The sequence below is a fragment of the Callorhinus ursinus genome, unplaced genomic scaffold (assembly GCF_003265705.2).
Source record: "Callorhinus ursinus isolate GAN/ISIS: 27379988/994484 unplaced genomic scaffold, GSC_fseal_2.0 scaffold103, whole genome shotgun sequence".
NCBI classification, from domain to species: domain Eukaryota; kingdom Metazoa; phylum Chordata; class Mammalia; order Carnivora; family Otariidae; genus Callorhinus; species Callorhinus ursinus.
Genome location: NW_027397165.1, coordinates 1,498,643 through 1,523,790, shown reverse-complemented (window position 1 = coordinate 1,523,790; position 25,148 = coordinate 1,498,643). Strand labels below are relative to the sequence as shown.

Genomic DNA, 25,148 nt, shown 5'->3' with positions numbered 1-25,148 from the left:
TCTGATATGTCGTTTGCAAATATTTTCTCCCATTCTGTCGGTTGTCTTTTGGTTTTGTGGACTGTTTCTTTTGCTGTGCAAAAGCTTTTTATCTTGATGAAATCCCAATAGTTCATTTTTGCCCTGGCTTCCCGTGCCTTTGGCGATGTTTCTAGGAAGAAGTTGCTGCGGCTAAGGTCGAAAAGGTTGCTACCTGTGTTCTCCTTTAGGATTTGGATGGACTCCTGTCTCACGTTTAGGTCTTTCAACCATTTGGAGTCTATTCTTGTGTGTGGTGTAAGGAAATGGTCCAGTTTCATTCTTCTGCATGTGGCTGTCCAATTTTCCCAACACCATTTGTTGAAGAGACTGTCTTTTTGCCATTGGACATTCTTTCCTGCTTTGTCAAAAATAAGTTGACCATAGAGTTGAGGGTCCATTTCTGGGCTCTCGATTCTGTTCCATTGATCTATGCGTCTGTTTTTGTGCCAGTACCATACTGTCTTGATGATGACAGCTTTGTAATAGAGCTGGAAGTCCGGAATTGTGATGCCGCCAGCTTTGCTTTTCTTTTTCAGTATTCCTCTGGCTATTCGGGGTCTCTTCTGGTTCCATACAAATTTTAGGATTATTTGTTCCATTTCTTTGAAAAAAGTGGATGGTATTTTGATGGGGATTGCATTGAATGTGTAGATTGCTCTAGGTAGCATTGACATCTTCACAATGTTGATTCTCCCAATCCATGAGCATGGAACGTTTTTCCATTTCTTTGTGTCTTCTTCAATTTCTTTCATGAGTATTTTATAGTTTTCTGAGTACAGATCCTTTGCCTCTTTGGTTAGATTTATTCCTAGGTATCTAATGGTTTTGGGTGCAATTGTAAATGGGATAGACTCCTTGATTTGTCTCTCTTCTGTCTTGTTGTTGGTGTATAGGAATGCCACTGATTTCTGTGCATTGATTTTATATCCTGCTACTTTACTGAACTCCTGTATGAGTTCTAGCAGTTTTGGGGTGGAGTCTTTTGGGTTTTCCACGTACAGTATCATATCATCTGCAAAGAGTGAGAGTTTGACTTCCTCTTTGCCGATTTGGATGCCTTTGATTTCTTTTTGTTGTCTGATTGCTGTGGCTAGGACTTCTAATACTATGTTGAATAGCAGTGGTGAGAGTGGACATCCCTGCCGCGTTCCTGACCTTAGGGGAAAGGCTCTCAGCCTTTCCCCATTGAGAATGATACTCGCTGTAGGTTTTTCATAGATGGCTTTTATGATATTGAGGTATGTACCCTCTATCCCTATACTCTGAAGAGTTTTGATCAAGAAAGGATGTTGTACTTTGTCAAATGCTTTTTCTGCATCTATTGAGAGGATCATATGATTCTTGTTCTTTCTTTTGTTAATGTATTGTATCACGTGGATTGATTTGCGGATGTTGAACCAGCCTTGCAGCCCAGGAATAAATCCCACTTGGTCATGGTGAATAATCCTTTTAATGTACTGTTGGATCCTATTGGCTAGTATTTTGGTGAGAATTTTTGCATCCATGTTCATCAAGGATATTGGTCTGTAATTCTCTTTTTTGATGGGGTCTTTGTCTGGTTTTGGGATCAAGGTAATGCTGGCCTCATAAAATGAGTTTGGAAGTTTCCCTTCCATTTCTATTTTTTGGAACAGTTTCAGGAGAATAGGTATTAATTCTTCTTGAAATGTCTGATAGAATTCCCCCGGGAAGCCGTCTGGCCCTGGGCTTTTGTTTCTTGGGAGATTTTTGATGACTGTTTCAATTTCCTTAGTGGTTATAGGTCTGTTCAGGTTTTCTATTTCTTCCTGGTTCAATTTTGGTAGTTGATACATCTCTAGGAATGCACCCATTTCTTCCAGGTTCTCTAATTTGCTGGCATAGAGTTGCTCATAATATGTTCTTATAATTGTTTGTATTTCTTTGGTGTTGGTTGTGATCTCTCCTCTTTCATTCATGATTTTGTTGATTTGGGTCATTTCTCTTTTCTTTTTGATCAGTCTGGCCAGGGGTTTATCAATCTTGTTAATTCTTTCAAAGAACCAGCTCCTAGTTTCGTTGATCTGTTCTACTGTTCTTTTGGTTTCTAGTTCATTGATTTCTGCTCTGATCTTTATGATTTCTCTTCTCCTGCTGGGTTTAGGCTTTATTTGCTGTTCTTTCTCCAGCTCCTTTAGGTGTAGGGTTAGGTTGTGTATTTGAGACCTTTCTTGTTTCTTGAGAAAGGCTTGTATTGCTATATACTTTCCTCTCAGGACTGCCTTTGCTGTATCCCAAAGATTTTGAACAGTTGTGTTTTCATTTTCATTGGTTTCCATGAATTTTTTTAATTCTTCTTTAATTTCTTGGTTGACCCATTCATTCTTTAGTAGGATGCTCTTTAGCCTCCATGTATTTGAGTTCTTTCCGACTTTCCTCTTGTGGTTGAGTTCTAGTTTCAAAGCATTGTGGTCTGAAAATATGCAGGGAATGATCCCAATCTTTTGGTACCGGTTGAGACCTGATTTGTGACCTAGGATGTGATCAATTCTGGAGAATGTTCCATGGGCACTAGAGAAGAATGTGTATTCCGTTGCTTTGGGATGGAATGTTCTGAATATGTCTGTGAAGTCCATTTGGTCCAGTGTGTCATTTAAAGTCTTTATTTCCTTGTTGATCTTTTGCTTAGATGATCTGTCCATTTCAGTCAGGAGGGTGTTAAAGTCCCCCACTATTATTGTATTGTTGTCAATGTGTTTCTTTGCTTTTGTTATTAATTGCCTTATATAATTGGCTGCTCCCATGTTCGGGGCATAGATATTTACAATTGTTAGATCTTCTTGTTGGATAGACCCTTTAAGTAGGATATAGTGTCCTTCCTCATCTCTTATTACAGTCTTTGTTTTAAAATCTAGTTTGTCTGATATAAGGATTGCCACCCCAGCTTTCTTTTGGTGTCCATTAGCATGGTAAATGGTTTTCCACCCCCTCACTTTCAATCTGGGGGTGTCTTTGCGTCTAAAATGAGTCTCTTGCAGACAGCATATTGATGGGTCTTGTTTTTTAATCCAATCTGATAGCCTGTGTCTTTTGATTGGGGCATTGAGCCCATTTACATTCAGGGTAACTATTGAAAGGTATGAATTTAGTGCCATTGTATTACCTGTAAGGTGACTGTTAACTGTCTGTTGTCTGTGTTCGTTTCTGCTCTTTGCTGCTTTTAGGTTCTCTCTTTGCTTAGAGGACCCCTCTCAATATTTCTCGTAGGGCTGGTTTCGTGTTTGCAAATTCCTTTAGTTTTTGTTTGTTCTGGAAGCTTTTTATCTCTCCTTCTATTTTCAGTGATAGCCTAGCTGGATATAGTATTCTTGGCTGCATATTTTTCTCGTTTAGTGCTCTGAAGATATCTTGCCAGTCCTTTCTGGCCTGCCACGTCTCTGTGGATAGGTCTGTTGCCAATCTAATGTTTCTACCATTGTAGGTTACATATCTCTTCTCCCGAGCTGCTTTCAGGATTTTCTCTTTGTCTCTGAGACTCGTAAGTTTTACTATTAGATGTCGGGGTGTTGACCTATTTTTATTGATTTTGAGAGGGGTTCTCTGTGCCTCCTGGATTTTAATGCCTGTTTCCTTCCTCACATTAGGGAAGTTTTCTGCTATAATTTGCTCCAATATACCTTCTGCCCCCCTCTCTCTCTCTTCTTCTTCTTCTGGGATCCCAATTATTCTAATGTTGTTTCGTCTTATCGTATCACTTATCTCTCGAATTCTGCCCTCGTGATCCTGTAGTTGTTTCTCTCTCTTTTTCTCAGCCTCTTTATTTTCCATCATTTGGTCTTCTATATCGCTGATTCTCTCTTCTGCCTCATTTATCCTAGCAGTTAGTGCCCCCATTTTTGATTGCACCTCATCAATAGCCTTTTTGATTTCGATTTGGTTAGATTTTAGTTCTTTTATTTCTCCAGAAAGGGTTTCTCTAATAACTTCCACGCTTTTTTCAAGCCCAGCTAGTATCTTTAAAGTCATGATTCTGAACTCTAGGTCCGACATCATACTAATGTCTGTATTGAGTAGGTCCCTGGCTGATGGTAGTACCTCTTGTTCTTTTTGCTGAGGTGATTTCTTTCATCTTGTCATTTTGTCCAGAGGAGAATAGATGAATGAGAGAACGAAATGCTAACAGGTTTACAACGTCCCCAGCAAATATACTGTATACAAATCAGAAAAGACCTGAAACCAGGGGAAAAGAAAGGGAAAGAAAGAAAAAAGAAAGAGAAAAAAGAAAAAAAAAAGATAAAAACAAAAACAAAACAATACAAAAATAGCAGAATATGATCAAATATGATCAGGCTAGTGCATAGATCAGTGCCACACACTAGATTTTGGGCGTATTTTGGTCTGTTAGAAAAAAGTGCCTCCTAAAATTTTAAAGGAAGAAAGACATATATGTACAAAATAAGGGTTGATACAATGAAGGGATGGAAGATGACTGTAAAGATGAAAATTATAAAAGGTTTTATAAAAGGACTTGGTAAGATAAGTTGTTTGAAAAAAGAAAGAAGATTTAAGAAAAGAAAAAAAAAGGAAAAAGGGAGAGAATGTGATCAGGCAGGAGACTAGAAAAAGCCATACACTAGTGATTTAGGGTATATTTTGATCTGTTAGAAGAAACTGTACCTCAAAATTTTAAAGAGAGAACAACTTATATATATATGCCAAAAATAAGGGTAACTACTATGAAGGGATAAAATATGACTCTAAAAATGAAAAATGAAAAATGTTTTTTTTTTTTTAAAAAGGGATTGATAAGATGTTGGTTAAAAAAAGGGAAAAAGAAAAATAAAAAAAAAAACAGTCAACAAAAATTAACTTTGATGAAATAATGAATCATGGTTAAAAAAAAAAAAAAAAAGCCATGAATCTATGTGCAGTATTCCCCTAGCGCTGGAGTTCTCCCGTTCTCCTTGATCGATCAACTTGGTCTTGGCTTGCTGGCTGTTTGTGCTGATCTTCTGGGGGAGGGGCCTGTTGCTGTGGTTTCCAAATGTCTTTGCCGGAGGCGGAATTGCCCCGCCCTTGTCGGTCCGGGTCTAAGGAAGCTGCTCCGGTTTGCTCTCAGGAGCTTTTGTTCCCTGCAAGCTCTCCGTACAGCCTTGGAGGACCAGGGCAGAAATGGTGGCCTCCCAATCTCTACCCGGAGGAGCCGAGAACTCGGGGCCCCGCTCCTCAGTGTGCCCCCAGAGAAAAGCAGTCACTTCCGTGTCCCCGGTCTCCGGCCGCGCCCCGTGCTCACCCGGCCTGTGACCGAGCGTTGCTATCTCTGGTACCCGACCCCGCGCAGAGTCTCCAAACCCAGCAGATCCCTGCAGTGCGTTCCCGCACCGCTCCTCCCCGGGAAGGAAGGGGAGTCTCCCCGGCTCTGCCGCTTGTTGGGTCCCTGCTGGAGGAGCCGTGCCCCGACTGGGCCGCGGGTCACAGTCTATGGCAACCCCGAGCTGAGAGCCCGCGACTCTGCTCCGTCTCTGCAGCCGGCTTCCCCGCTCCGATACCTGGGAGCTCTGGCGCACTCAGGCACCCCCGGTCTCTCTGTGACCCCGAGGGTCCTGAGACCACACTGTCCCGGGAGGATTCCACCCCCCGCTTAGCCACTGCAGCGACGTCCCTCCACGGAGCCAACTTCTAAAAGGTCCGATTTTGTGCTCCGCGGCTCTAGCACTTGCCAGAAGCGGCCGGCGGAGGCCCCTCCCCCCGCCGTCTATCCTCCCGAATATCGCCTCGGATTCACTTCTCCGCACGTCCTACCTTCCAGAAAGTGGTCGCTTCTCTGTTCAGAGAGTTGTTGCTACTCTCTTCTTCGGTCTCCTGTTGAGTTCGTAGGTGTTCAGAATGGTTTGATCCCTATTCAGCTGAATTCCTGAGACCAGACGAAATCTAGGTCTCCTACTCCTCCGCCATCTTGCTCCGCCTCCTATATTCTACCTTTTCTAGTATTCTTCTTCATAAGCAATCCCAATACTTATTTGCTTTCACCTGGACTGTTATATCCCATGGATTTGCTGAGTCCCCTTCCTACTTATTGTGCACTTTAAATACAAATTTGAGGGACTTAAAATTCCCAGGAGACTCCACTGTAATCCAATATGTAGATGACTTCCGTCTGTGTTCTGACAGTTATGACCACTCCCCCTTTTTTAAAATTTTTGTTAAGATTTATTTATTTATTTGAGAGAGAGAGAATGAGCTGGAGGGGCAGAGGGAGAGGGAGAGAGAATTTCAAGCAGACTCCATGCTGATCATGGAACTGACTCAGGGTTTGACCTCACCTGCACTTTCTGGTGTATGCTGTGATTCACCATGAGCTGAAACCAAGAGTTGGGTGCTTAACTGACTGTGCCACCCAGGCGCCCCATGACCACTCCCTTTTAGACACTGAATACCTTCTTAAAGCATAAGAAGCAAAGGGCCATAAGGTGGCTAGAGACAAAATTCAATTTTGCTCTCAAGTGTATCTGATTTCTGGGTCATGCTATTTCAGCTGCAAGTAGAACTATCTCCACAGACCAAGACTTTACTACCAAAATTTTCCTCTCCTTGAAAAAAACAACCAAGAGTTTTTTCTGGATCTTGTGGGGCATGGATACATAATTTCTCTGATTGCCTCACCTCTCTACACATGACTAGGGAGTCATCTCTAAATCCAGTAGTCTGGAACTCCCTTTTCAAAGATGCTTTTGTGAACCTTAAGGTCTCTGTACTTTTACCTCCCACCCTTGGACATCCAAATTACTCCCTGCCTTGTTCCTTGTTTGTACATGAATGAGAGAACTGGGAGTCCTATCTCAGAAGCATAATGTACACCAAAGACCTCTGGGATATTATCATTTGGCCTTAGACCCAGTAGCTAAGACCATTCCCCCCTACATTCAAGTGGTGGCTGCAACCACCAATTTTGTCCAAGCTACTTCTGATTTAGTGTTAGGTAATCTGCTTAACATACATTTTCCTCATGCTGTGCAGACCCTATTATTTAATGAAAATGCAGCACTGGTCTGTGTGTCAGCTTACCTCATGAAATACTACTCTCTCCCATCACCATACATTGTCATCAAAATCTTAACCCCGCCATCTTGTTTCCTTTACCCACTGATGGGACACCCCACAGTTGTATCATTAATACTAGGTCATTCTCCTGTCCTAGACTAGATTTATCAGAAAATCCCTCCTCCAAGTTAACCTCAGTCTTCATATTGATGACTCCTACGTCCAAAAGGAAGATGGGACCTTCCAGGCTGATCAACATAAATCTCTAGAATATTAAGCCCTGCCAAATGTTAAATCAGCTCAGGTTGCCAAGTTAATTGCTCTGGGTATAGAAGCAGAGGGAACAAAGGTTAATATTTATACCAATAGCCACTATGACTTTGGGGTGGTACACAATTTTGGTATGTCCTGAAACACAGAAGATTCATGACAGCAGCTAGTACTCCAGTCAAAAATGGGCGCCAAATAGCAGAACTTCTGGAGGCATTGTTAATACTCCATCATATCATTATAGTTAAAATTGAGGGATGAAGCACAAATAAAATCAGATGAGGCTTGGGGAACTAAACTAGTTGGTAAATATGCCAAATTACCAGTATCTTCTACAACCACCCACGAAATTGAAGCAATTTCCAAGCCTTGGACTATGCTCCTAGATCCCACATCAAGACTCTAAACCCCTGGTGGGATTTTCACCATCCCTTGAGAAAGAGAACTTCTTTAGAATGACTTCTAAGGAAATTGTGAAAGAGATATTCATAAACTAATAGCCTCAGACTCAGAAAGAATTGGATGGAGGAAATTTGGATGATGTATCCACTCAGATAGACTTTGAAAACACCAAGAAAACTGCCTGAGAGTTTTGAGAGTAAAGTCTACTTCTCAAGCCATTGTCTATGGTTTACACAACATGACTAACCATATAAAGGATAAAATGCAGTATATAATAGACAAACAGTAGTTTGGACCCTTTAGTTTTATTTGAACCAAGCAGTTGCCATTTGCTTCATTCACCAGAAACATAATCCTGGAAAAACTGTGAAAGCGGGGGCAAAGAAAGGAAGTGGCTCTCCCAGACATTTCCTTCACTGACAAATAGACTATATTTTATCCAGTTACCAAAAGCAAAAGGCTACCAATATGTACACACTCTAATTTGCATGTTTTCTTTTTTTATTATGTTATGTTAATCACCATACAGTACATCATTAGTTTTTGATGTAGTGTTCCATGATTCATTGTTTGCGTATAACACCCAGTGCTCCATGCAATACGTGCCCTCCTTAATACCCATCACCGGGCTAACCCATCCACCCACCCCCCTCCCCTCTAAAACCCTCAGTTTGTTTCTCGAAGTCCATAGTTTCTCATGGTTCCTCTCCCCCCCCCCCGCCTCCCCCCCCCTTCATTTTTCCTTCCTACTATCTTCTTCTTTTCTTTTTGGTGGGTGTTGAGAGTGGTCTAGTAGATATCCAGCTCAATTCAGGGGACAGGTTGTAATAGGGTCCCCTATTCTTCCACCATCTTTTCCTCCTCCCCCGTCTTCTCATTTCATCTAGGTTTCTGTCTTTTGTGTGTTATGAAAGCTTGTCATGTTTCGTGTTCTTGAGAGTAATGCTATATTAAGAAGGGGTCATACACTTTCCAGAGCCCGGCACTTCAGAATGTGTTTCTGGTGTATGCTGTGTGCACTCTGCTGCTGTGTTTTGGCTGCTCTTTCCCACAAGTCAGGCTTCTGCAGAATTCCTCCTTGTTTGCAGTGGGGAGTGTTTGGACCTTTAACTAGGTGTGCTTTGATTTGTTTGTTAAAATAAGCCTGGTAAAAGAACAGAAAAGCATGATCCAAAAGAGATAAAAAGGAAAGGAACAAAAGAAAACAAAACAAAAAAAGCAAACAGACAAACAAAAACCTACAAGCCTGATTCGAAAGAAAAAACAAAAACCCTGGTCTTATTTTCACCAGAACTGAAGCTGATGCTTTTGATCACTCTATGATCAGTAGACTTGACACATGTGGTGGACCTATGCTGAGCCTCTGAGGGAGAGGCCCACTGGGCTGGCTTACAGTGAGACCTGCCCTATTAAAGATGTCCCTGCAGGGCAGGGGGGTGGGGAAGGATGGGGTTTGTTGTAAATCCCTCCAGCCTCCACTGGAAGCGTTGTGATCCTAATGGGGAGCGGGGAGGAAGATGGTGTCACCTTGCTCTCTCGTCCCCAGGGAGGGGATCCCACAACCACTGCTGTTCAGGAAGTCTTCACAGAAAAACAATCTCCCCTCTTGTGTCCCAGACTTCTGTCAGTTCCTTGCCCTTGTCCTGCCTGTTCCTGGGACTTTGGCATGATTGACACCACAGTTCTGTGTTTTATCTCTGGCACATGGCTGGTATACAAAACTCCAAATCTTAAAGAACCTGGCAAGGTGCAGACATGCTCACCTCCTCCAGAGGATAGCCTCACAGTGCTGTGTCAGTTGTTGTATTGTCACAGAAAAGCAGTCTCATAGCTGTGCAGGTTCTTAGAGTGCATGGTGAAGTGCAGCAAAAAAGCTGCCACCAGGTTATCTGCCCTTTGCCCACACTTCTGTCCCTTGCTGATGAAAGGCTGCTCAATGGTGCCCAGTGGGTCTTTTCTCCTTGGAGAGGAAGTATACCTTCTTCCAAATGTACTCCTGCAAGGGGAATGCTCTCATCCAATGTGACTCAAGGGGTCCCTACTCCACACTGTCTACTGCCCAGTCCTGGGCCTCCACCCTCCCTCTCTCCAGGAGCACCACAGCCCACCAGGCTTGACTCCAGCAAATGGCACAGGCTTCTAAAACCTCAGAATTTGAGCTCCAAGGTTTGTAAAAACTTACAATAGTCAGTTCCTCTCGATTCTCCAGTACATGACTTTGGGGGAGTGTTTTTCTTGTGCAAACCCAATGTGCTGCTCTCTCCCCCTTTCTCTTTCTCTCTGTCCTCTCTCCATGAAAAGTGTTCCCTCCCCTCTGTGGTATCATGGCTTTTCTCTCCCCGAATTCACATCTCCACACCTTGTACCTGCCATGTTCTCTCCCTCTAATTGTGCACGTTGTTCTCTCAATCCTCAGATCAATTTCCTAAGTGTTCAAAATGATTTGATATTGATCTAGCTGTGTTCAAGGGATGAGACAAGCCCAGGGTCCCCTACTACTCTGACATCTTAACTCCCTCCCCCTTCTTAACTCCTTTGATGTGGTTTTTTCTCTCCCTTTAGTTGTAGAGTTTGTTCTGTCAGTTTTCAGGTTGATTTGGGGGGTACTTAGAATGATTTCATAGTTACCTAGTTGTGTTCATGGAATGAAACAAAGTATATGGTCCTCCTACCTTGCCACCATCTTTTCTTCAATACAAATTTTTTTTACATTTTTTGCACAAATTAGCAACTAAATAAGGTAAAGGACATATCTTTAAAGCAAATATATTTTGTTTATCAAAAGTTCACTAAAGTGTCATTTTTCTTTTTTAATTTCACTGCAAACTGGCAAAAACTTTGTCATGCTGGTGTACAAGACTAGTTACAAAAGACAAAGACAAAGACAAACTAGTATTGGGAACCAGTGGCATAATATTCATTCACTCAGCAGTAGATCGTGTCAGATATATATATATATATATATATATATATATACACACACACACACACACACACATATATACTGATACTTTTATGGTAGGCACAAGGTAACAAGACAAATACAGTCCTTGTACCCCTGGACCTGATATTCTAGTAAGGTAAATAGACAATAAACAAGTCAACAAATAAATCCAGAAATATACCCAGGATAATATTAGGGTTATGATCAGTACAATGAAAAAAAATGAATAGAGAACACTAAGAAAGTAAAAAGTGTTGGAGGCAGGATTTCAGCAAAATGGTGAAGTAGACAGCTCCAACCTATTATTCTCCTACAGAAATACTGAACACCAAGCAGAAACTGAGAGAACCAGATTCATCAGAACTCTCAAAAGCAGTCAAAGGCTTCTAATAACCGAGGGACTGCTGAGTCAAGAAAAAGGCAACTCCAAAATATTAAGAAAGCTTTGTGGTATTTTCGCTTTTCTTGCCATACACCATCTCCAGTGCAGTGGTGGTCTTAAACAAGTAAGCCCACATTCCCATATGGGACCTGGATGATGGATCAGGAAGGGAACAGAAAAGACCATATGTGCAAATTATTGTGTATGTATATTCTAACCTGCCTGGGGACTACCTGAAAGACTGACACAAGGCACTCATCTCAGTTCCATCTAACTCAGAACTCAAGCTGTAAAAGCAGGAGACACTGTTCAAAATCAATGCAAACAAAAATAGCAACATGCAGATGCCTGGAGTAAAGGATTATGGTTAGAACATAAATTAGAACATCCCAGACATGGGAGAAAAAGCTGGTGAATGTTTTCTTGATAAATTAGGACATTCAAAAGAAGGCATGTATATGGGAGAATTTAGAAAGATAAATACATGCCTCATGCAAGAAACATGCTCAGGAAAGTCTTGAGAAGAACCTAAATATTCACAACAGTCTGATATCTAGGTTCAGTGAAAGTCTGGTTAAGTATTGAAGGAGTGTCCTAGAAAAAAGTGATTCTGCAAAGATGAGGAAGTGGAGTTTTTGTTTGTTTGGTTTAGTTTTGGAGTTTTGTGGGGTTTTTTTCCAAGGAAAACTATAAAAACACTACCTGAACACAAACTAAGAAACAGGGACTTGCATGAATACAGTCGTTGCAAAAAGAAATAGTTTGGGAAAATCACTAAATAAATGGACTACTATAGCCTTCAAAAATATAAAATAAAATAAACAGCAAATCCAGGGACTGGGAGAGAATCTAATTTACAGAATTAACATTTTATGATATTTAAATGTACAGTTTTCAAACAAAAATCATAATGTACACAAAGAAACAAAAAAGTATGTCCCATTCAAAGGAACAGAATTAATTGACATAAGCCATCTCTAAGGAAAGCCAGGCATCAGATTTATTAGCCAAATAGTTAAAGATTGTATTTATTTATTTGTCAGAGAGAGAGAGGGACAGAGAGAGCACAAGCAGGGGGAGTGGCAGGCAGAGGGAGAAGCAGCCCCCCCGCACTGAGCAAAGAGCCCAATGTGGGACTCGATCCTAGGACCTTGGGATCATGACCTGAGCCAAAGGCAGACATTTAACTGACTGAGCCACCCAGGCGTCCCTTGCCAAATACTTTAAAACAACTGTCTTAAATATGTTTAGAGAACTAAAGAAAAACTATAGGAAATCAGGAAAATTATATATGAGTAAAAATGAGCACATCAATAAAAAGATAGAAAGTATAAAAAGAAAACGGAAATTTTGGAGCCAAATGTATACTAACTAAAATGAAAAATTCACTAGAGGTATTAAACAGCAGATCCAATCAGGCAGAAGAATCAGTGAACTTGAAGATAGGACAATTGAAATTACTGAGTCTGAAAAGTAGAAAAGAAAAAGAATAAGGAAGGTGAACAAATCTTACAAGACCCATAGTACACCGTCAATCTGATTTACATAGACATTATAAGGAATCCCAGAAGATGAGAGAAAGAAAGTATACTTGAAGGAATGATGACCATAAACTCCCCAAACATCAGGAAAGACATGAATCTATGAATTCAAGAAGCTCTAACTCCAATAGGACCCATCCAAAGATATCCACACCAAAGCACATTATAATCAAATTGTTGAAAGACAAAGACAGAGAATCTTGAAAGCAGTAAGACTAGTCACATAAAATGCATTCTCAAAAGATTAACAGCTGATTTCTCAACAGAACCTATGGAGACCAAAACAAGTAATACATGAATTCAGCAATTCACAGGATATAAAACCAATGCTTACAAGTCAGTTGCGTTTTGATACACTAATAATGAGTCAGAAGAAAGAGAAATCAAGGAATTGATCAATTTACAATCGTACCAAAAACCATAAGATACCTAGGAAAAAGCCTAACCAAAGAGATAAATGATCTGTACTCTGAAAATTATGGAACACTTATGGAAGAAATTTAGGAAGACACAAAGAAATGGGAAAACATTCCATGCTCTTGGATTAGAAGAACAAATATTGTTAAAATGTCTATGCTACCCAAAGCGATCTACACATTCAATGCAATCCCTATCAAAATACCATCAGTATTTTTCACAGAACTGGAACAAACAATCCTAAAATTTGTGTGGAATCAGAAAAGACCCTGAATAGCCAAAAGATTATTGAAAAAGAAAACCAAAGCTGGTGGCATCACAATTCTGGGCTTCAAGGTCTATTACAAAGCTGTAATCATGACAGCATGGTACTGGCACAAAAACAAACATATAGATCAGTGGAACAGAATAGAGAATCCAGAAATGGACCCTCAAGTCTATGGTCAACTAATCTTCGACAAAGCAAGAAAGAATATTCAGTGGAAAAAGTACAGTATCCTCAACAAACGGTGTTGGGAAAATTGGACAGCCACATGCAGAAGAATGAAACTGGACCACTTTCTTACACCACACACAAAAATAGACTCAAAATAGATGAAAGACCTAAATGTGAGACAAGAATCCATCGAAATCCTAGAGGAGAACAAGGCAGCAACCTCTTTGACCTCAGCCGCAGCAACTTCTGGATAGACACATCTCCAAAGGCAAAAGAAACGAAAGCAAAAATGAACTAGTGGGACTTCATCAAGATTAAAAGCTGCACAGCAAAGGAAACAGTCAACAAAACTAAAAGACAACCTAGGGAATGGGAGAAGATATTTGCAAATGACATATCTGATAAAGGGCTAGTATCCAAAACCTATAAAGAACTTATTGAACTCAACATCCAAAAAACAGAAAGTCCAGTTGGGAAATGAGCAGAAGAGATGAACAGACATTTCCCCAAAGAAGACATACAAATGGCCAACAGACACATGAGAAAAATGCTTACCATCACTCGGCATCAAGGAAATGCAAATCAAAACCAAAATGAGATACAACCACACACCTGTCAGAATGGCTAAAAAAAAAATTTAAGATTTTTTTTTCTGACAAACAGAGACAGTGAGAGAGGGAACACAAGCAGGGGGAGTGGGAGAGGGAGGAGCAGGCTTCCCACAGAGCAGGGAGCCCAATGTGGAACTTGATCCCAGGACCCGGGATCATGGCCTGAGCCGAAGGCAGACGTTTAATGACTGAGCCACCCAGGAGCCCCCAGAATGGCTAAAATTAACAACACAGGAAACAACAGATGTTGGCAAGGATATGGAGAAAGGGGAACCCTCTTACACTGCTGGTAGAATGCCAAGTGGTGCAGCCACTCTGGAAAACAGTAGGGAGGTCCCTCAAAAAGTTAAAAATAGAGCTACCCTATGACCCAACAATTGCACTTCTAGGTATTTATCCAAAAGATACAGAAATAGTGATTTGAAGGAGCGTATGCACTCCAATGTTTATAGCAGCAATGTTCACAGTAACCAAACTATGGAAAGATCCCAGATGTCCATTGACAGATGAATGGATAAAGATGTGGTATATTTAGATATACAATGAAATATTACTCAGCTATCAGAAAGAATGAAATCTTGCCATTTGCAAGGACATGGATGGAACTAGAAGGTATTATGCTAAGTGAAGTAAGTCAGTCAGGGAAAGACAAATACCACATGATTTCACTCATATGTAGAATTTAAGAAACAAAACAGATGAATATAGGGGAATGGAAGGAAAAATAAAATAAAATGAAACAGAGAGGGAGGCAAACCAAAGAGACACTGAACTCTAGGAAAAAACTGAGGGTCGCTGGAGGGGAGGTGGTAGGGAGAAGGAATAACTGGGTGATGGGCATTAAGGAGGGCACTTGATGTAATGAGTACTGGGTGTTATATGCAACTGATGAATCACTAAATTCTACCCCTAGAATTTATTTAGTAATAAAGTATATATTAACTAAATTGAATTTAAATTAAAAAAAACTGTTACAAGAGGCAAAGTAGGACAATATATATTGGTTAAAAAATAAATTTATCAGAAGATACAATAAGAGGGATTCTGGGAAGGTAGCAGAGTAGGATGACCCTAAGCTCACCACACCTAGATAACAGCCACATCAGTGCAGCTAACACAGAAAATGACCCAAAGCCTGGCTGAACAGATTCTTCATGGTTAATTGTAGAGAAGAGGTCACAGTGAAAATGGTAGCAAGGGCAGAGTCCCAGTTGGGAACCAAACTACAGGTGAGACTAGCCACAAATGGGAGGGACACCACAAGCATGGAGAAGGGAGAATTACAGACCCAACACCAGGAACCCCAGACATGGTGGGCCTGCACTGGGAAGACGAGTCCCCATAACATTTGTCTTTGAAAACTAGAGGGGTTTAACATCGTGATTTTTACAGTCAGTGGAGCATAAACTAGGAACATTAAATATCAGCAGGTTTGGCCCTGGGAGAGCCAGAGGGCAATATGGAACTGAGTCTCTCAACCTAAAGAGGTGGGATAACATACATCCCTGCTGAGATACAGCATAGAAGCAGCAGTTTGAAAAGCACCTGGGGCACATGGGAATGATATTTATTTACTAATCTCATAACATGCACTGGAGGGGCAGGGATCTTTAGGAAATTTCTCCAAGAAAAAAAGAGCTGGAGGGTGTCATTTCTCCTCTTCCCCCCAGGCTAGATACCAGAACACCTATGGTAACCACCACAAACATTTTAAATATAGCTTGCTAATACAGCACACCTTGCTCCCATGTTTTCCTGTTGACTCTCCCCATCTAATCCACCCCACTCAGCAGGAGTCCCTCAAAAGTCCCTCAAAAGCTTCATTCTGTCAGCAGCCCCAATAGTGATCAGTACCCTGATTCCAAGACCAGACACAGACACTACAAAAAAAGAAACTACAGGCCAATATCCCTGATAAACATACATGCAAAACTCACCAACATATATGCAAATATTAGCACACCAAATCCAACAATATATTTAAAAAATCATTCACCATGTTCAAGAGAGATTTATTTCAGGGATGCAAGTGTGGTTCAACATTCACAAATGAATCAATATGATACATCACATTAATGAGAGAAATGATTTTAAAATGTGATCATTTCAATATATAGGGGAAAAAAGCATTTGATGATGTACAACATGCATTCATGATAAATACTCTCAACAAAGTAGGTTTCAAGGGAACATTTCTCAACATAGTAAAGGCCACTGATGAAAAACCAATAGCTAACATCATACTCAATGGTGAAAAACTCAGATTTTCCTCTAAGATCAGAAACAAGACAAGGATTTCCACTCTTAACACTCTTAGTCAACCTAGTATTAGAAGTCCTAGCCACAGCAATTGGAGAAGAAAAATAAATAAAAGTCATCCAAGTTTGTAAGAAAGAAATAAAATGGTCACTATTTACAGATGACATGATACTCTATATAGAAAAACCTCACAGACTCCACCAAAAAACTACTAGAACTAATAAATGAATTCAGTAAAGTCACAGGACACATGGTCATACATATTCAACATACAGAGAATCCCTTGCATTTCTATACACTAATAATAAAGCAGAGGAAAGAGAAATTAAAACAATCCCATTTATACTTGCACCAAAATAATAAATAACTAGGAATAAACTTAACCAAGGAGGTGAAATACCTATACTCTGAAAAATATAAAACAGTGATGAAAGAAATTGAAGATGGCACAAATGCTCATGGATTGGGAAAACACATATTGTTAAAATTTCCATACTATCCAAAGCAATCTACAGATGTAATGTAATCCCTGTCAAATACAAACAGCATTTCTCACATAACTAGAACAAATATTTCTAAAATTTGTATGGAGTCACAGAAGACCCTGAAAAGACAAAGCAATCCTGAAAAGGAACATAACTGGAGGTATCACAATCCAAGTTTCAAGACATACTACAAAGCTGTAGTAATCAAAACAGTATAGTACTGGCACAAAAACAGACACATAGATCAATGCAACAGAAGACAGAGCACAGAAACCAACCCATGCTTTTTTCTATGACAAAAGAGGCAACAATATGCAAAGGGAAAAAGACAGTCTTTTCAGCAAATTGTGCTGGGAAATCTGGACAAGTACAGAAAAAAGAATGAAATTGGACCACTTTATTACACCATACACAAAATATACCTAAAATGGATTAAATACCTAAATGTGAGACCTGAAACCATAAAATCCCTAGAAGAAAACATAGGAAATTGACATAAGCCATAAAAAATTTTTCCAGATATGTCCCCTTTGGCAAGGGACATAAAAGCAAAATTAAACCATTGGGACTACATCAAAATTAAACGATTTTGCACATTAAAGGAAAACATCAACAAAACAGAAAGAAAACCTACTGAATGACTGAATGGGAGAAGATATTTGCAAATGATATATCTGATAAGGGATTACTATACAAAATATATAAAGAATGGATACAACTCAACACCAAGAAAAAAATAATCCAATTAAAAATGGGCAAAAGGTATGAAAAGACATTTTTCCAAAGAAGAGATGCAGATAACCAACAGACACATGAAAAGATGCTCGATATCACTCATCATCAGGGAAATGCAAATAAAAACCACAATACAACACCTCACACCGCTCAGAATGGCTAAAACAAACAAAAAAAAAACAGGAAATAATGAGTTTTGGTGAGGATGCCAAGGAAAAGGAACTCTCAGGCACTGTTGGTTGGAATGCAAGCTGGTGCAGTCATTGTGAAAAACATTATGGAAGTTCCTTAAAAAATTAAAAAGAGAATTACCATAGGATCTAGTAATTCCACTGCTGAGTGATTACTCAAAGAACAAAAACTTAACTCAAAGATATATACACCCCTATGTATATTGTAGCATTATTTACAATACCCAATATATGGAACTACTCAAGTGTCCATCCATAGGTAAATAGATATCACATCTTCTTTATATTTATACCTATAAATATATCTATCTATAAATATCTATATCTATCTACATCTATCTATGTCTATGTATCTTGCATCTTGCTTACACCAAAGCCCACCCTGCCACACTCCATTGGAACCACCCTTCCCAGTCACACTTCCTTCATTCCCAGTAATATTCCACTGAAACAAATATATATATAATTGAATTTTTAAAAATAAATTAAAAATTTTAAAGAGGAATATACAAAGGGGAAAAACTGTTTCTTCAATAAATAGTGCTGGAAAAACTGACAGCTTCATACAAAAAATGAAACTTGGAAGGTTGGAAAATGGCAGCAGAGTATAAGGACCCTAGACTTACTTCATCACAGAAATACAACTAGATAACTATCAAATCATCATAAATACACCCAAGACATTGACTTGAAAATGGGCAGAACAAAGTCCACAACTAAAGGTAGAGAAGAGGCCACATTGAAGAAGGTAGGAAGTGTGGAGACATGGTTTGGGAGAGAAAGGGATCATGACCACTGTGAAGGGTTGAGAGCCATGGTCAAAGACAAGGGCAAGAGACAGATGATCACATAGGGGAGCTCACGGGAAAAATAAATCCCTGTAGAAATTGGCTTGGAAAGTAAGAGAGGTCAAATTTCATGAGTTCTTACAACCAGTGGGGATAAAAGCCTGGACTTCTAAAGGTCAGCAGGCTTGGTGTGTTAAGAGCCCAGAGCGCATTTCACTGCTTTTAGACAGAAGGCAGTTAAACAGCCCAGAGACATACAGAGTGGAAACAGCGATCAATAAAGTGCCTGGGGCACACAGTGGGCAGGTTATTTGCTCACCTCAGGGCACATCCCAGACAGAGAGCATTCATGGAAAGACACCTCCAGGAACAGATGAACTGGCCTTCACCATTTCCCTCCCCCACTGCTCAACATAAGCGCAAGGCCACCTGCAGGAACCAGCGCAGTGCTGACAATCCTTACCTAACATGCTTACACCAAGCTCCACCAATCCACACTCAGGTGGAACCACCCTTCTCTGTCATGATTGCCTCAGTCCCAGTGCAGTGGGCTCCATCCCCAAGAATATTACCCAAACTGCTGCTAACACTGCATCTCCTGATGGAGTTTTGGGGAACCTCGTTTCCAGCAGTGGTGGTGACAGGTCACATTTCACAAACAGACCACAGCACACCTAGTTAAAAGGTGTTACATTCAGGCCAGGGACCAAACACTGGTCACAACAGCTGAGTACCTCTGCCAAGAACAGGCCTGAAGGATAGAGTGGGCAGGACAAAATGGCAGAACACACACAGCACATATTGGAGACACTGCTGGAAGTGCCAGGCCATGGGGAACAAGGGACACCACACAGCAGTGCACTACAAGAACTCTTCTTCATAAGGCCATTACCCTCAGGAACAGGAGATGTAGCTGACTTTCCTAACACAGAGAAACAGGCACAGAGACTTAGACAAAATGAGAAGACAGAGAAATATATCCCAAATTAAAGAACAGGACAGGGACACAGCCAGAGATCTAAGTGAAACATATATAAGTAACATGCCTGAGAGAGAATTTAAAGTAATGATGACAAAAATACTCCCTGGACTTGAGAAAAGAATAGAAGACATCAGGGAGGCCCTTAGCGTAGAGATAAGGAATAACATAGCAGAGACAAAGGGCTCAATAAACAAAATGAGAAAACGCTTGATGGAATGAACAGCAGGCTGGAAGAAGCAGAAGACAAATTAATGATGTAGAAGACAAAGTAATGGAAGGGAATAAGTGGGAAAAAAGAGAAAAAATAATTATGCAAAATGAAAATAGACTTAGGGAGCATGGTGACTCCATCAAACATAAGAATATTCATAATATAGGCATCCCAGAAGAAGAGAGGGAGAAGGGGGCAGAAAATTTATTTCAGGAAATAATAACTGAAAAGTTACTGAATCTGGGCAAGGAAACAGATATCCAAATCCAGCACTCATAGAGAATCCCCAAGAAAATTAACAAAACCAGACGTACACCAAGACATATTGTAATTAAATTGGCAAAATAGAGTGATGAAGAAAAAAACGTTAAAAGCAGCAAGACAAAGGAACACAGTAACACACAAGAGAAAACCCATAAGGCTAGCAGGGGATTTTTCAGCAGAAACTTTGCAAGCCAGAAGGGAGTAGCATGATATATTGAAAGTGCTGAGTGGGAAAAATCTGCAGCTAAGAAAACTCTATCCAGCAAGGCTATAAGTCAGAATAGAAGGAGAGATAAAGAGTTTCCCAGACAAATAAAAACTAAAGGAATTAATGACAATTAAATCAGCCCTGAAAGAAATATTAAAGGGGACAATTTGAATGCAAAGGAAAGCAAAGGTGACAGTATAAAGGTAGGAAACACAAAAGCAGTAAAGATCAATATTTCTGTGGGAAATTAGTAAAGGAACTCACAAAAAAAAAGGATGTGAAGCAGCATATACCTAAAACGTGAGGAGGACAAGAGTAAAGAATGGGTTCAAACTTAAATGACCATCAACTTAATATAGACTGCTATATGCAGAAAAGGTTCTATCCAAAACCTAATGGTAACCATGTATTAAAAACAGCTAATAAATATGCAAAGAATAAAGAGAATGAAATCCAAATATATCACTAAAGAAAATCAGCAAACCATGAAAAAGAGAAGAACAAGAAAGGATCAGAAAAAGTCTTCAGAAACAACTGCAAAACAAATAATAAAATGACAATAAATGCTTACAATAATTACTTTGAATGAAAATGAACTAAATGCTTGAATCAAAAGACATGAAGTGACAGAATGGTTAAAAAACAATACCCATCTATATACTGCCTAAAGAGACTCATTTTAGACATAAAGACACCAGATGCAGATGGAAAGTAAGGGGACAGAGAAATACCTATCGTGAAAATGGATGTCAAAAGAAAGCTAGAGTAGCAATAATTATATATGACAAAGAATTTAAAACAAAGTCTTAAAAAAAGACAAAGAAAAACCACAGTATAATAATGAGGGGACGATCCAACAAGAAAACATAACAATTGCAAGTATATATGCACAAAAAATAGGAGCATTAAAATACATAAACAGTTAATAACAAGCATAAGAGATTTAATCAATGATACAATAATACTATGGGGCCTTATCACCCTACTTATGTCAATGGAGATCACCTAAACAGAAAATCAACAAGGAAACAATGGCTTTGAATGAGACACTGAACAGATAGATTTAACAGGTATATTCAGAACATTCCATCCTAAAACAAAAGAAAACACATTCTTTTCCAGGGCACATGGAACATTCTCTAAAATAGAACACATATTAGCCTACAAAACAAGCCTCAACAAATTCAAGAATGACAAAGTCAAACCATGCATCTTTTCTGAAAACAATACTATGAAACTAGAAATAAACCACAAGAAAACAACAGGAAAGACTACAAATACATGGAGGTTACATAACATGCTACTAAACAATGAATGAGTCAACCAGTAAATAAAAGAAATTTAAAAAGTACTTGGAAACAAATGAAAATGAAATACAATGGCCCAAAACCTCTAGAATGCAGCAAAAGCAGTTCTAGGAGGGAAGTTTATAGCAATGCCAGATTTATCAAAAAAAGTGAAATGACTCAAATACATAAAAACACAAATGAGAGAGAAGAAATAACATCAAACACCTCAGAAATACAACAATTGTAAGAGAATAATATGAAAAACTATATGCTAACAAATTGGACAACCTAGAAGAAATAGATAAATTCCAAGAAACATATCAACTACCAAAACTGAAAAGGGAAGAAATCAAAAACTTGAATAGACCAATAACCAGCAAAGAAATTGAATCAGTAATCAAAAATCTCCCAACAAATGAAAGTCCAGGGGCAGATGGCTTCACAGGGGAATTCTACCAAACATTTAAATAATAGTTAAAACCTATTCTTCTCAAACAATTCCAAAAAATAGAACAGGAAGAGAAACTTATAAATTAATACAATGAGGCCAGTGTTACCGTGATACCAAAACCAGATAAAGACACGCCACAAAAAAAAAAAAAAAAGAACTACAGGAGAATATCTCTGATGAACACAGATGCAAGTATCCTCAATAAAATAGTAGCACACTGAACGCAACAATACATTAATAAAATCATTCACCACAATCAAGTGGGATTTATTTCTGGGTTACAAGTGTGATATAATATTTGCAAATCAATCAATATGATACATAACATCAATAAGAAAAAGGATAAAAATGATATGATCATTTCAATAGTTGTAGAGAAAGCATTTGATAAAGTACAACATCCATTCATGATATGAACTGTCAACAAAGTAGTTTGAGAAGGAACACCTCAACATAATAAAGGCCATTTATGAAACATCTGCAACTAAATCATCCTTAATGGGGAAAACCTTAAAGCTTTTCCCCTAAGGTCAGGAACAATACAAGGATGTTCACTCACCACTTCTATTCAAGATAGTACTGAAAGTCCTAGCCATACCGATCGGACAACAAATGGAAATATAAGGCATCCAGATCAGTAAGGAAGAAGTAAAACTCTCACTATTTACAGATGAATGATACTATATATAGAAAACCCAAAAGACTCCACAAAAAAATTTGCTAGAATTCATATGCAAATTCAGTAAAGTTTTAGGATACAAAATCAATGTACAGAAATCTGTTGTATTTCTCTACACCAATAATAAAGCAGCAGAAAGAGAAATCAAGAAAACAATCCCGAGTCCTGGAAGGTACCGAAACAACATCAGCATGTCGTTGTCCAAGTCGACCATGGTTCTAGGTTACTGGGATATTCGCGGGCTGGCACACGCCATCCGCATGCTCCTGGAGTTCACCGATACATCCTATGAGGAGAAACAGTACACGTGCGGGGAAGCTCCCGACTATGATAGAAGCCAATGGCTGGATGTGAAATTCAAGCTCAACCTGGACTTTCCTAACCTGCCCTACCTCATGGATGGTAAGAACAAGATCACCCATAGCAATGCTATCTTGCGCTACATCGCTCGAAAGCACAATATGTGTGGTGAGACTGAAGAAGAAAAGATTCGAGTGGACATCATGGAGAACCAAATAATGGATTTCCGCATGAGCTGATACGACTGTGCTATAGCCCTGACCTTGACAAACTGAAGCCTCAGTACTTGGAACAGCTACCTGGACAACTGAAACAGTTCTCCTTGTTCCTGGGAAAATTCTCACGGTTTGCAGGAGAAAAGCTCACCTTTGTGAATTTCCTCACCTATGATGTCTTAGATCAGAACCGTTTGTTTGAGCCCAAGTGCCTGGATGAATTTCCAAATCTGAAGGCTTTCATGTGCCATTTTGAGGCTTTGGAGAAGATCGCTAACTACATGCAGTCTGACCGCTTCCTGAAGATGCCCGTCAACAACAAGATGGCCCAGTGGGACAACAAGAGAATATGCTGAGCAGGAGGTGGACTTGCACTGCTTGTTTTATTCCATCCTGTCCCTAGGGGGCGTGTACTCTCTCTTCTCTGCTCTTTTCAATAAATAGCGTTTAAGCTAAAAAAAAAAAAAAGAAAAAGAAAACAATCCCTTTTATAACTGCACCAAAAATAATAAGATATCTAGGAATAAACCTAACCAATGACATAAAAGACCTATACCGTGAAAAGTATAAAACACTGATGAAAAATTGAAGACAGGAAAGGAGTTAATATGGCAGAGTATTAGGGGGACACTAAGCTTATCTCATTCCTCGAATACAGCTAGATAGTTATCAAACCATTCTGAACACTTGAGAAATCAATCAGAGTTCTGAGAGAACAAACCTTCAAGTCTACAAGTAGAAAAGCAACCGCTTTTTGGAAGGTAAGAGGTACGGGTACTTGAATTCAGGGAGATATAGCTGTGGATATGGTGGTAGGTAGGGAGCCTACTTATGGAGGCTACCAGAAAGTATGATAAGCAGGAGAGTGAAAAATTGGAACTTTTAGAAGTCTGTTACCATGGGAGATGTGCCTGGCTTACAGGTGCTTAGGTGGCAAAGCAGGGCAGAATCCCAGGAGTGACACCATGGTTTGAGGATCCCCTAGGTTGCAAGAAGAATGGGTGGAGCCTAAGTGCTGCACTGTTTCCATGCATAGGAGCATGGAAACCAGTTGAGAACAGTGAGTCTAAGTGCTGGTTTTCTGCTGTTTTGCCGTAAACTGTGAACTACTGAACCACCATGTGGCCACTTTCTTGAGATGGCCCAGCAATTGGGAGAGCATGGGGAGGCACTCGCCAGGAGGAACAGCATGGGTCACATCACGGGAGTCCCCAAAATTTGGAGTTTTGAAACTCAGTTGGGAGCCTAGATAAAAACCTTGGACACAGGCAGGGTGAATGTAGGGTTCTGATGGAAATGGGGGACACAAGAGTGATTGCTCTTCTGTGAGGGCTCATTGAAGAGTGGGGGGGTACAAAATCTCACTTCCAAGACTAGAGAGCAGGATGTCACCATATTCATCCCATCCATCAGTGCTGAAAGACTCCCAGGAGCAAAAGAGTGCCACCTAGTGGAGTCCAGACCCACTTACACCAAGCGCCTGCTCCCTGCACCCTGGAGGCACATTTCCATTAGGGTAAGTCTACCTGAGAATCAGCACAACAGGCCACTCCCCCAGAAGAAAAGCACAGACAACTCCATCCCACAAAGGTTACTGATCATACAGGGCTGCAAAGCTTCAGCTCTAGGGTAAAATCATATCTAAGTTCTTTTGTACTTTTATTCTTTATTTTTTATTATTTTTCATTTATTTTCTTATTTTTTCAATTATTTTTTATTTATTATTATTTTTTCTAATTTAAATATATATATTCTTTTGCTTACTTACATTGTATTTTTTTTCTCTCTTATTCTGGGATATAGATTCTTTTAACAAGTTGGCCAAAACGCACCCAAGATCTAGGGTTTTTTTCTTTTCCTTTTTGTTATTTTGGTTTTGTTTTTACTTTTTCTTTCTTTTTTTTCTTCTCTGAACAAAATGACAACATGGCTAAATTCACCCCAAAAGAGAGAACAGGAAATAATACTCACAGTTAGGGATTTACCCCATACAGACATAAGTAAGATATCTGAACTAGATTTTAAAACAATGATTATAAGACAGGAGTCCAATATGGTGGGTGATTAG

General features: G+C 39.6%; 1 pseudogene; it reads left to right on the top strand.

The window, feature by feature from the left end:
* The first annotated feature begins 22,756 nt into the window (after positions 1-22,756).
* On the top strand, positions 22,757-23,436 carry LOC112808784 (glutathione S-transferase Mu 3-like; annotated as a pseudogene).
* The last annotated feature ends 1,712 nt before the right edge of the window (positions 23,437-25,148 follow it).